Source organism: Lagenorhynchus albirostris, chromosome 8, assembly GCF_949774975.1.
Source record: "Lagenorhynchus albirostris chromosome 8, mLagAlb1.1, whole genome shotgun sequence".
NCBI lineage: Eukaryota > Metazoa > Chordata > Mammalia > Artiodactyla > Delphinidae > Lagenorhynchus > Lagenorhynchus albirostris.
The window spans coordinates 103,231,610-103,245,890 of record NC_083102.1 but is presented as its reverse complement, the minus strand read 5'-3'; positions in this window follow the sequence as shown (position 1 = coordinate 103,245,890).

The window sequence follows — 14,281 nt, the reverse complement described above, 5'->3', positions numbered from 1 at the left end:
ATACATTCTTCACTGTAGACCTAAGCCTGAATCAAAGGCACTGAAGAAGGGGGAGTGAAAGAGGAAAGTACAATCGGCTCTTTAATTATTAAGTTCATGGGAGTCAAATGGGATGGTTAAAAACTGAATCAAGCAGTTAATAAAAGTTTAAGCACAAAAGTACAAATCTTCTTAAATAAAATCGTTTAAAAGTAAAGCTATGAAGAAAAATATATCATGTAAAGGAACAGCAAATATAAAACACAGTGTAATTATAACAAAAATAATTTGACAGAGTTGTGACCAAACATAATTGTCATATTAATAAATGTGAGTGGGTTTAATTGACTCTTTAAAAAATATTTTAAACATGGCTCACAAAACAAGATACAATTCTGGTCTACAAGAACCCCTCCCTTACCACCAAAATAGTGAGTGAGTCAGAAAGGCTAAAAATAAAGGGTTAGCAGACATTTGGTCCTGTCCAAAACATCCATAAGGCATTTGGTCCATGCCAAAACGTCTTTGATATTTGGTCGTATTTGGTCTTGTCCAAACATCTATGGAGACATTTGGTCCATGCCAAGAGATCCTTGATATTAGGTCTGTCCAAAGCCATTTGGCATGGATCAAATATACTCATGGACATTTTGGAGTGGACCAAATTTCAAGGACCAAAAGATCTTCAAGAAAAATAAAGGGATTTTTCTACCAGAAAAAAACAGAAAAAAGGAGTACAGAGATTGCTATTGTACAGCACAGGGAATATAGTCAATATTTTATAGTAACTTTAAATAAGTATAATCTACAAAGAGTTTGAATCACTAAGTTGTACATCTGAAACTAATATAATATTGTGAATCAAATATACCACAATTTAAAAAATGTGCAGAGGTTGCAATCATGGTATCAGCAAAGTATAATTCAAGTCAAAAAGCATTAAACTTGACTAGGAAGGACACTTTTTAGTACTAAAGACACTTATCTAGAAAGGACACCACCACTCACAAAGAAGACATAGCAGTTATAAACTCTATGCACCAAGTAACATAGCAAACACCTTTATAAAATAGAAACTGCATGAAATGCAAGGAGACATAGAAACACCTTAATAATGGCAAAATTTAATACCCATTCTTAATAAAAGGCAGACCCAAGTAGAAACAATAAGTAAGAAAATAGAAGATCTGAATAACACAATCAGTAAGGTGGATCTTATGGTTTACATGTCATTTACAACCTTATAATATAGAATACATCTTTTATTAACCACACATGCAATATTGACCAAAAATGATCATATTAATATATTAGAAAACATCATAGATTTCTATAAAGTAGAATTATTACCACACTGATCACAAGGTAATAAAATTAGAAATATATCACAAAATAAAGACCCTTCTCCCATTCACCTGAAATTTAAAAAATAAAAACTCCTATTAAACAATTATTGGCCAAAAGAGGAAATACAAACAGAAACTACATAATTTCTAAAAGTTATTGATAATGGAAACACTATGTATTAGAATCTATAGGGTACATTTAAGACAGTTATCCATGGAAAATTCCTTAAAAACACATGAGTAAAAAAGAATGAAAATGGACTAAACTTTCAACTCCAAAAGATAGAAAAACAATAATAAAGTCAACTAAATGAGGGGACAAAAGAAAGGAAAAATAAAGATAAAAGCATAAATTAATGAGGCAGAAAATAGAAAAACAGTAAATTCAATTAAAACATCAAAATCTTTATGTAAAAAATGAACAAATAGACAAAGCATTAGCTAGCTTAATCAAGGAAAGAGGGAGAGAGGATAAATGTACAAAATATGAAATTTCAGGAGGGAAAATAACATTGAAAAAGGAGAAATTTTTAAAACTCAAACTATTATTTTACAGACCTCCATGAAAAGAAAGTTTGAAACCTGGATGATATTGATAATTCTCTAGGAAAAAACTAGTTTATCAAAATTGTACCCATTGGAAATAGAAAGATTCACTCATCAGTTTTAAAGGAACTACCCAATAAAAAAGCAGCAGGCTTTTGCAGAGGTTTTTCATCCGAGTTCTACCAAATATAGGGACCATGTACCATCTTACTCAGAATAAGAGAATTATAGAGTAAAACAACATGGATATATCATTTCTCACTTATCAGGTTGACAGGAGTTAAAATTGAGGACAACACTTTCTGTGCATGAAGCTGTGGGGTACTTTCATTCATTGCTAGTGGGGATTTAATTGGTGCAATTATTCTGGAGGGAACTCTGGCAATATCTAAAAAAACTATATGACGCTTCTCTTTTAAACCAGCAATTCCAACTGTAAGAATTTACCTGGAAGATACATCTCCAACAATGCAAAACATAAATATGCACAAGGTTATTTATGAAGCATTGTTTGCAATGGCAAAATATATGAAACCACATACACAGGAGAGCTGTTGAGTAATCTATGGCCATTTACACAATGGAGTAATATGCAGCCATTAAAAAAAAGAATGCAGAAGAGGTCTGTGAATGATTTGGAGTAAGTTCCTAGACAGTTTGTTAAATTTAAAAAACAAAAGGAGAAAGAATAGCTATGGTATGTTTCCTGCTCTGTAAAAATGAAGGCAAATAAGAGATATACATAAAGCAACTTATTTTTCATAAAGAAACATGGAAAGAAAAACTAGAAACTGTAATAGGGTAGTGACCCTTTTCTGAGTGCTATTTTTCCTGTAATTTGGACTTCTGGAACCATGTTAATGTTTCACATATGCAATACATTTAAAAACTCAACAAAGATGTTGAAAGAAAGCCTTCAAATGTATACAAAACAAATGAACTTATCTATATTTCAAAGGAATAATAGAACCACATCAAATGGAAAAAAATAAACTCAAGTAATTTTTAAATACTTTTTGACTGTGTATACTCAGGCTGAACACAAAAACTTGTATTTATTTACAATTTATTAAATTTTAGGTGGGAGGTTTGGTGTGACTTAGCAATTCTGAAAGTAATTTTTAAATTCTAGTATATTATAAGATTAAGTAATAAGTAAATAAGTAAATATATGATGGAAAATGGGAACACATTTACTCACTGTTAGAGAAGGTAATTGCAAGTGTGAGTATAGGGAAAGTTGGAATAAACTTTGTGTTATTGGAGCATAATTGGGTATTGGCATGTAATTGGAGGAGTCAGTAAGAACTCATGATATCTGTCTATCTATCTATCTATCTATCTATCTATCTATCTATTTTCTCTATTTTTCCTAGCTCTGCCCAAGAGCCGAAAGCAATTACACTGAGCAGCTATGAACACACATATTGCCAAGATCTTGATTTCTAAATATATTTTCCGTTAAAAAGAAAGAAGACTCCTTGGATAAGTAAGTTCATTCCAGATCTGGTACTGGAAAAACATAAGGCAAATCCAGAACACCTTACTATTTAAGACAGTAAGGAACTGCTAAAAGAATGATGGAAATATTTCAAAAGGATACAGAGCCAGGTGAAGGGACTCCATTGGCAAGGTCTAGAACAATTTGAGACTCAAAGTCAATGCTAGTAATGGATTTTAACCTGTTGAAGAAAATCAGAATCCATAAGTTCATACCAATAGAAATGAATAAATGAATGGGAGAATGGAAAAATATTTCTTACAACAGAATACCAATCAATAAATGTAGAAGAAACAATTCCATTCCAAAGGAATAATTCTGTTATTCTTTTGAAAACTGTCATTGGGCAACAATTGTAGTAAAATTGATTTAGCCAAGATTCATCAGTGGCTAAATCTAGTGAGTAAAAGGTTTTTGAGAAACAGGATATTTACATAGTTTCAAACTATCTCCCCATCAAATAGTTACTAATTACAAAAAAAACTGCAACTTTACAGTAGAGAAAACTGTCAGCACACTCCTTAGTCAGTGTGATCAAAGTTAACATCACTAGTTTGGGGACAATTTATCATGTGCCTCGTGATATGATGCCATGAAAATAATACACTATCACTTCTGTGTTACTACTACTGCAAAAGGATGATTTGAATCAAATTATAAAGGAACATCAGTTATATCCACTCAAGGGACAGTCTATCAAAAAAGCCAGTTTTAATTGCTTAAACATTTTTTACTGTCATGAAATATAAAGCATGAGGAATTAAGATTAAAGGAGACTAAAGACATGGTAATTAAATATAAGGCATGATGATCCTGAATCAGAACTAGGACCAGAAACGTATTTTCTCTTTTGCTATAAAGAACATTATTACAACAACTGGTGACATTTGAATAAGATGTGTAGATAACAGTACAGAATTCATGTAAACTTTCTGATCTTCAATTGTACTATGGTTACATAAGAGAATGCCTTTGATTTTTAGGAAATACACATGAAGTATTTAGGGATAAAATAAATACTCTCAAATGATTTGGAAAAAGAGAAAAGAATGAAAGAAAAAAATAGTTATATATCAACATATCTGTAATCGGTAAAGGGCATAAGAGAATTCTTTGGATCATTGCACCTTTTCTGTAAATCTGATATTATTTTGAATTTAAAAGTTTTGAAAAATGACCAGAAATGATTGAAAGGTCTTAAAACAACACAGAGGGAAAAGATATTTACTGTGCATATAACTGACAAAGAGCTTGTTTCCAGAATGTATAAAGAGCTCTTTCAAATTAAAAAAAAAAAGAAAAACAACATAATAGAAGAGCAAGAAACTTTGAGGCATTTCAAAGAAGAGGATACTCAAATGGCCATTAAAAATATGAAAAAGAACTCAACCTTACTAGTAATGAGAGAAATGAGATGAAAACATTAGATAACTCTGCACAACCTCTAAAATGGCGGGCGTAACCAATCTCGGGGTAAATGTAGAGCGAGAGGACCTCTCAGATATTGCTGGTGGGTGGAAGTATTGGCAAAAACCACTTTTGGAAAACTGACATTATCTCCTAAGTCTGATTATATGTGTACCCGATGACAGAGAAATTCCACTTTTAGTTACACACCCTATAGAAGTGCAATTGACTTTCACCAAAAGTGTGTGCAATTCTCCAGCAGAAGACTGGGTAGTCTATGGGATATTCATACAATATAGTACTATGTAGAAACAAAAATAAACAAATACACAGCAATATGGATGCATCTCACAAACATATTTTTAAGTGGAAAAAAAAGCCAGATGTAGAGGAACATATGGTATAAGATTGCACATATGGAAAATACAAACAGAGGCAAATTTAAACTACAGTGACGGAAGTAAGGGTTTGCAACACTTTGAGAGGAGGGAGGAGCCACACAGTGGTTTCTTGGGTGGGGATGGTCTATTTCTAGAACTGGGAGGTGGTTACATGAGTATGCTCGCTACGTGGTAATTAGTTGAGCTGAAATATTTATGTTCTGACTTCTCATTTTTATGCGTGATATTCAGTAAAAAATTAAGAAACAGGGAAACCAATAAGACACAACAACAACAAAATCGGCAAAAATAATTTTTAAAAAGTGATTCTGCCACAGAGGCGGGAGAGTGCAGATTGTGTAGGTAAAAGGCAGTCACACTCATATTTCTAATACAGCAACAATACCTAACCTCCCACTATATACTAAACAGGAATTCCACCATCCAGTTTTATATCTCATATCCAAAGCCTTCAATTAGTGTAGGAAAGAATTTAGGCATCAAAGAAAAGTATCACGTTAATAAGGACCTCTGACTCGGGTGGGTGGATTACACAGAGACCCCTCATCTAGATGGAAAAAAGCTGGAGGAGAGCCAAAATTTCATAGAATTCATAGGCTTGGCCATATTTGATTTCTCACATATCGAAATTTGCGGTGAGCAGGTGTTATTTTTGCCTTTTGTGACATGCATCAGTATAAATGTTTCCAGAGTCTAACATCATTCTGTGTTTGTCCTCCAGATCAGGAGAGACACCCACCCCTGTTCATTGTGAAAACTTTTATTTTAAAACATAGAACAGTCATTTTTCACAGTCAATGTCTAATTAAATTGAATGACCTATTTCTATGCTTATGTTTCCTTATCCCAGTCTTTTCCTCTGAGTTTCCTTTTCTGTTACAGAGAACATTCTTAATTTGTATTTTTAGTGACCTGTAGTTGGTAAAGTCTTTTAGTATCTGAAAATCAGAAAATGCCTTTATTTCTCACTCTCATTAGAAGAATGAGCATGTTCAAAGTTCAGAGTTGACAATTGTTTTTCCCTGTTACTTTGAAGATAATGCTTCATTATTGCTGATCAGGAGTCGGCTAGCAGCGTGTTCTAGCTTTGTGGTAATCTGTCTTTTTTATGTGTTAGCTTGAAGATGCTCTCTTTATTCTTGATGTTCTGCCATTTCACAGCTGTGTGTGGGGGTGAGATTTTATTTTTATTTGCTCTGGTTAGAACTCAGAGTGAATTGCCTGAAAGATCATGTCTTTCTACATTTCCAGAAAATTCTCAGTGATTATCCCATGAAATATTTATTTTCTGTTATTTCCTTTCTGCTCTTTTTATTAAATTCCTTAAAAATATATGTGGCCTCTAAATTTATTCTTTATATATCTTAACTGTTCTTTCATTAAACAAATCTTTGTTTCTCTAGTTTGAGTTTTGAGTAAATTCTGTTTCAGCTCACAAATTCAGTTTTTGCATCTATTTTAGAATTCATTCAGTCTTTTGATTTATCAAATTTTAATTTTAAAGTCTATATTTTTATTTCTAAGAAAAAAATTTTCTAAGAAAATTTTTTTTCTAAGAAAAAAATATTCTAAGAATATTTCTATATTTTATTTCTAAGACTGTTTCTTTTTTTACACTTTTCCAGTGTAACAATAGTTTACTTCTCATTTTGTTTTGAGTTTTTGGTGATTGTAAAGTCTTGTAACCACCCTCACAAGCAAGATACCAAGCATTTCATTACCCCCAAAAGCTCCCTCTTGTACCTTTGCAGTTAATCCTCCCTAGGCTCCTAGCCTTGGGCAATAGCTCTTCTGCTTTTGCCTTTTCTAGAACTTCAGATAGAAGGAATGCTACATTATGTAGTCTTTTGCTTTTAACTTCCTTCACTTAGTATAACATTTTAATGATTTATCCATGTTGTTGCATGTATTGATGGTTAATTTCTTTTAGCTGCTGAGTGGTATTCTATGGTATAGATATCATTTGTTTATTCATTCATTCATTGATGGAATCATGGGATGTTCCCAACTTTTGGCTGTTATAAATAGTAGTACCGCTATGAACATTCACTTATATTTGGTGCAGACATGTTTTCATTTCTCTTGGGTGAATATCTAGGAATGGAATAGTTGAATTATGCAGTAAATATATGTTTAACCTTATAAAACACTGCTAAACTGTTTTCCAAAGTTGCTGTATCATTTTACATTCTAAACAGGATACGAGATTTCCATTTGCTCCACATCCTTGTCAAGATTTGATATTGTCAGTCTTTTAAATTTTAGCCACTCTAGTGCCTGTGTATCTCATTGTGGTTCTAATATATATTTTCCTGACAACTAACAATGTTGTACATGTATTAACATATTTATTGGTAATATATGTTCTGGATATAAATTTTTGTCAGGTATATGCTTTTCAAATGTTTTTCTCCACTCTGTGGCTTGTCTTTTCATTTTCTTAATGTTCTTTTAAAGAGCAAAATATGTAAGCTTGATGAAGTTCATTTTACCAATATTTTGCTCTGTGGTTTGACTTTTTGTATCCTGTAATCATCACTGCCTAACACAAAGTCACAATGATTTTCTCCAGTGTATTCTTCTGGAAGTTTTATAATTTATCTGTTACATTTAGGTCTATGATAAAATTAAGTTTATTTTTAGTGTTTTATGAAGTAAAGATTGAGGTTCATTTATTTTCATACAAATATCCAGTTGTACCAGGAGCAATATGGGTAAAGATTATCCTTTTTGGTCATGAATCACTTGGCCATATAAGCAAAGCTCTATTTCCAGACATTTTCCATTTTGTTCCATTGGTCCAGATGTATGTCAATATATCAGTTCCACATTGCCTTGAATTCTGTACTTAAGTTTTGAAATTACATAATACAAGTCCTCCACATTTTTCTTCTTTTTAAAAATTAATAATCATATGAAAAGGGCTTAAAATCATATGTCATTAGGGGATTACAAATTAAAACACCAGTGAGATACCATTATAGACCTATTTATATTGGCCAAAATCTGGAGCACTGACAACACAAAATGCTGGTGAGGATGTGGAGTGACAGGAACTCTCATTCATTGCTGACAGCAATACAGAATAGTACAGCCACCTTGGAAAAAACTTGGCAGTTTCTTACAAAACTACACATATTCATATCACATGATCCAGCAATTGTGCTCCTTGGTATTTACCCAAAGGAGTTGAAAACATATGTCCACACAAAAACCTACACATGGATGTTTACAGCAGATTTATTCATAATTGCCTAAACTTGGAAGCCACCAAGATGTCTTTTAATAGGTAAATAATTAAACTGTGGTCCACCCAGACAACAGATGGATAATAAATGGAATATTATTCAGTGCTGAAAAGAAATGAGCTATCATTCATGAACAGACAAGTAGGAATCTTAAGTGGATATTACCAAGTGAAAGAAGCCTATTAGAAAAGGCTGCATACTCTGTGATACCAACTCTATGACATTCTGGAAGAGGCAAAACTATGGAGACAGTAAAAGGATCAGGGGTTGGTGGGGAGGGATAAATAGGCAGAGCAGAGAGGATTTTTAAGGCAGTGAAACTATTCTGTATGATACTATATACAAGGATGAATACAAGTCATCATATATTTATCTAAACTTGTAGAAAGTACAACACCAAGAGTGAAACTTAAAGTATGGACTTTGGATGAAATTGAAGTGTCAATGTAGGTTCACTGATTGTAACAAATGTACCCTCTGGTGGGGGATGTTGATAGTGGGGGGACTCTGTATGTGTGTGGCAGGGAGGCTGTATAGGAACTCTGTACTTTCTGTTCAATTTTAATGTAAATTTAAAACTTCTTTTTAAGAAATAAATAAAAAGGGAAAAATATAAAAAAATGTTTTGGCTATTCTAGGTACTTTGAATTTCCATATAAATTTTTAAATCAACTTGTCAATTTCTTCAGAAAAACTTGATAGAATTTTGACTGGGATTGCATTAAATCTATGTGTCATTTTGAAAAGAATTGATATTGCAACCATATTAAGTCTTCCAATTCATGAATATGGTATCTCCCTCCATTTATTCAGGACTTTTAAAATTTTTCTAAAGAATGAACTTTTTTCCCTCTATTGCTATTTTTCATTATCTTCTCTTGTTTTTGTTATTAATTGATCCATGCTCTTATTTTTTTTTAAATTTCTTTATTTCTACTTACTTTGACTTTAATTTCTCTTCTTTTTCCAACTTCTTAAGATGGAAGTTTAAATCATTGATTTTAGATCTTCCTATATAAGCACAATTTTCTTCTAAGCTTTTTTTTAAAGATGTATTACATAAACTTTGTGTGATATATTTCATTATTATTTAGTTAAAAATATTGTGTAATTCCCTTTATGTTTTCTATCTTGATCAATGGATTATTTAGAAGTATGTTGCTTAACTTCCAAATAGTTGGGATTTTCTATATCTTATAGTTATTGGTTTTTAATTCTGTTGTGGAAAGAGAATATACCCTGGAAGATTTCAGTCTTTATGAATTTATCTAGACTTCTTTTATGGCCCACTCTGTTGAACTTAACCATGCACAATGAAAAATGTGCATTTTGCTGTTAGATGTGGTATTCTACAAACATTAGGAAGGCTAAAGTGCTGACAGTCTTGGGCAGTGCATTCAGGATATCCTTTTTTATGACATGCATATTATAGGATTATTCTCTGTGGGAAGACCAGCCTAGTTGAATCTCACTCATCTGATATCTGTTGATTGTCTTCTTTTCCTTTTAAAAAAATAATTCATCCTATATTCCTGATTCTTTGTTGGGTAATTTTGGTTTTTATCTTAAATATCATGACTGTTAAGCTGTGGAGAGTTGGAAATATGTTATTTTTCTCTGATAAGTGTAGTTTCTTTTGTTGTAGCCAGGAATTAACTTGGTCGCATTCTCTTTCTTGTGCGGTATTTTCATTCTGTTCCCTGTGTATGTCAGGGGTCAGAAAGAGATGTGGGCAGGAAGAAATGACAGATCTCCTTTCTGACAATTTTCCTTCCAGGCTTCCACGGTCTACCTCCCTCTTCCATCAGCCATGGATGTCCACACTCAGCTCTCTTGTTCACTGGGCTACTCAGACTCTGGTTTTCCCCCTGCACTTCTGCCACCTTATGCCATCCTGCCTGTGAATGCAGGAGACACACAAGAGGGTGGGCTCCCCACTGGAATCCACCAGTTTCTGTTCCATCTCCAGGGCCTCCAGGTCCAGAGTAGACAACTGTTTTCTGGGAGAAAGTCGGTCCCTGGGATTTTCCTCAGTTATAATAGGTCTTGGAAGTGCTCTCTGTCTTTACTTCACAATTTACTGTTCACTTGATATTTGATGTTTGCTCTTCCTTCACTTAACTCTTGGAGCATCTATGCATATTCACAATATATTCTTTATTAAACCATTTACAAATTTAAAAATTTTCCTCTTTTTTTTTAGTATTACATTTCTTTATTTTGGTTTGGAGCCTCATTCGAGTAGGAGATATTTATTCCTTCCATTTTCATGCTTACTTTCTTCTCAAAGATATTGTTGTTGATTTTATCTGTCACCCACATGTCCCTAGAAGAGACCAGGTCACATATAGGTTTGGAGCTGTGTCTCCATGATATGTGGGTAACACACACCAGCCAGCGTGTTTGGGCTCTGATGTGCAGTGTGCGTGCTGTCCTGGGCAGTGAGTTCCAGTACTGAGCCTGACTCTGGTCTCTGTCCTCAGGGAGGAATGTTCCTCTTTATTATCCAACAGGCACCAAACTTTTGGTCAGCATGGCCTGTCTGTAGGCTCACAACCCATCAGACTAATGGGCTGCATACTCTTTCCTGCATTACTACTGTTTCATTTCTGTTCCATAGGAAGGTTTATCACATTTTTGAGCCCAGCTATGTTTTTTTAAATTGTCTCTTTCTATATGCTATTCATCATTTAGGAGTGGTACATTGACTGTTTAAATCTCTTGCATTATGGTGGTTGCCTGGGGTTTGGTAGAGGGAGGGAATGGGAATTTATTGTTTAATGGAGATGGAGCTTCAGGTTGGGAAAGGGGACAATGTACTGGAGATGGATGGCGGTGATGGACACACAACAACACGAGTGTATTTTACGCCACAGAACTCTACAATTAAAAATGGTTAAAATGGTAAATGACATGTCATGCATATTTTACCACGATAAAAAAATGAAAAGAGTTGAATTTAATTATGACATGACCCTAAAATGGTTAACAATGTTGCATTGAAAACTGAACACATTTTAAAAATTATGGAGTTTAATTAAGCAAGGAAATATATTCCTATTAAAAATGCTAGTAAACCTGAAACCATATTTACTGCATGATCTAGAGCAGAAATAATGTACATTTTTTCTCATCAGTGTGAAGGACAAAATGTCAAAAAAAAAAAACAACTGGGACTGAACACAGGTCTCTGGAGACCTCACACATGTTTACAGTCATCAGTTTTCACCCTTTGAGTGTGTATTTTCAAGCAGTTACTAATCCACATAACAGGGCCATCTCCAAGCCATTCATTCCAGTTGTGTCTATAGAGGTATGATGTACTTGTTCCAGGGTCTTCCTGAAATCCTGGTACACAGACCCGTTGACCATCCAGGGGGCGATATCCAAAAAGTCATCACTATTATTGAACCTAATGATTCTCGTTCCATTCTCTGTGCTCAGTTTTGGTCAGCACACTTTTACTAAGTGTCTCTGATGTGTAGGTCATTGCAGTGATTGCCAGGAAGACAAAATAATCCCTGCCTTCAAGGGGTTTGTAGTGTGTGTATTGAGCACATAAACTATACTTATGTGATTAATTTTGTAATCTTGGTAAGATGCACTTTAAGGTCACCAACTAATGTTTGGGACTTTCACAGGTCCCATATCCATGACATTTAAAAGCATCTGTCTTTTCATCTTCAGAAACAGGAGCCAAGCATCACCTCCTCATCAGGAAGAGGGCACTTCCAGACAAGAGAGGCCGCATCCCCAACCCCCTGACCTGCACCAAGACCTACACAACCATGTCGATGTTTCTATGCTTAATTCTGTTGTGAGTTAAATTCTCAGCTGATTCAGACAATTCCTTTGGTTTGTTATCTCCATTTCACCTGCAACAGGCATCCTTATAGAAATAATTCCACAGGTCTCCTACTGGCTTAATCTATCTAATAATTCCTATGCAAGTGTCACTCTCCCGTTTCTAAAGATATGGCTTCTGTTTATTTTGCTTCTCTTTTGTTGTACAAGAATCTGTACCTCACGGTAAAGGCAAGTTAGTGAAAACTTGATGGGGAGAGAATTTGCAACTGACATTCTTAAAAGCCAGAGAAAAAATAAAGTCCATAAATATTAACTATGTTCACTAAGAAAACAGAATGCGGAAAAGGATGACAAACGATAGTTCCCATTTTAAATGAGTAACAAGCAGTTTTGTAAAATTACTTTCTCACCAATCCTTACTTGCCAGCAATGCTGCAAACCCTGTCCCAGGGATTTCAATAAGATGTTTGTCTCTATTTTTGCTCTGATGCAGGTGATAATGCATGGTTAGAGACCGTCTTGCTTATGTGTATGGTCTAGCAGCAAAACATCCAATATCCTTCTGGTGTTGTGAGTCAGAATTATTGAATCCTGGTCCTGGGGCCCTTCTGGAGGCCTGGTGTTTGCATATTTGATGTGGGAATGGCCTTGAGTGTTTCCCAATGCTCTCAGCCTTGCTTTGTGGGTGCTTCTTAATCTCCACGTCCTAGAGGTGACAACATGGTGTCCTGACAGCTGCACCCACCGCTGCACTTCCTTAGCCAAGGGCTTAATAGCCTTAGTTTCCTTTTTTTTTAATTTTATTGAAGTATAGTTGCTTTACAATGTTGTATTAATGTCTTCTGTACAGCAAAGTGACTCAATTATATGTGTATATATATATATATATATATATATATATTCTTTTTCATATTCTTTTCCATTATGGTTTGTTACAGAATATTGAATGTAGTTCCCTGAGCTATACAGTAGGACCTTGTTGTTTTTCCATCCTATATATAATAGTTTGCCTCTGCTAATCCTAAACTCCCATTCCTATGGAAAACAGTATGGAGGTTCCTCAAAAAACTAAAATTAGAGCTACCATATGATCCAGCAATCCCACTCCTGGGGATATATCTGGAAAAAAACCACAGTTCAAAAAGATACACCCACCCTTATGTTCATAGTAGTAGTATTCACAATAGCCAAGACATGGAAGCTAAATGTCTATTGACAGAGGAATGGATAAAGAAGATGTGGTACATATATACCATGGAATATTACTCAGCCATATAAATGCATGAAATAATGCCACTTGCAGCAACATGGATGGACCTAGAGATGATCACACTAAGCGAGGTAAGTCAGCCTTAGTGTTCTAACCAGTAAAGTGGAGGAAATGACAGGCTCCTTTTGGGTGATGAGCATGGTGTGCTCCCAGGGCTCCAGCCAGGCTCTGGTAATGATTCATCATGACGAGCAGCCTGGTGTAGCCTCAGTTCTGTGGGAAAGCATCTCATGTAATCATCTCAGCTATTTTCCTCTGCTAGAAAAAAAAAGTGTAATCCAAGAGCTGCGCCTTCTTGCCTGCATTTTCATTGATCTCTTCTAAGCTCATTTCTAACGCCTCTTGCCTGGGGCTCCGCTGCTTTTGCCTCCCAACCCCAGTCCCCTTCCTAACTGTTCCTGGTAGCAGTGAGTCACACTGTGTATATTGGGGCTGAAATTCTTGGGCTTATGAAAAAGTGTTACAAAAGTAGGTCCCTGGGCACTGGCGTTTCTTGGAGAATTTCATGTTTGTGTTTATTTTTTCTGTCCTAAGTCAGGTAAGATTCTTTCAGCTCTGTGTAACAGAAAACCTCAACTGAACTTGCTTAAACAAAGGGGATTTATTATTTTATCTGACAAGAGAGGAGGGGGCAGGAGGGCTTCAGGGTTGACTAGTTCAGGGACTTAATAACTTCATCAAAGGACCTTGATACAATGCCACTCTTCCCCAGGTAAATGACCTCCTGGGCTTTTAAGCCATCTCTGATTCCATCCCCTGGGGAGCTTTGTTTCCAC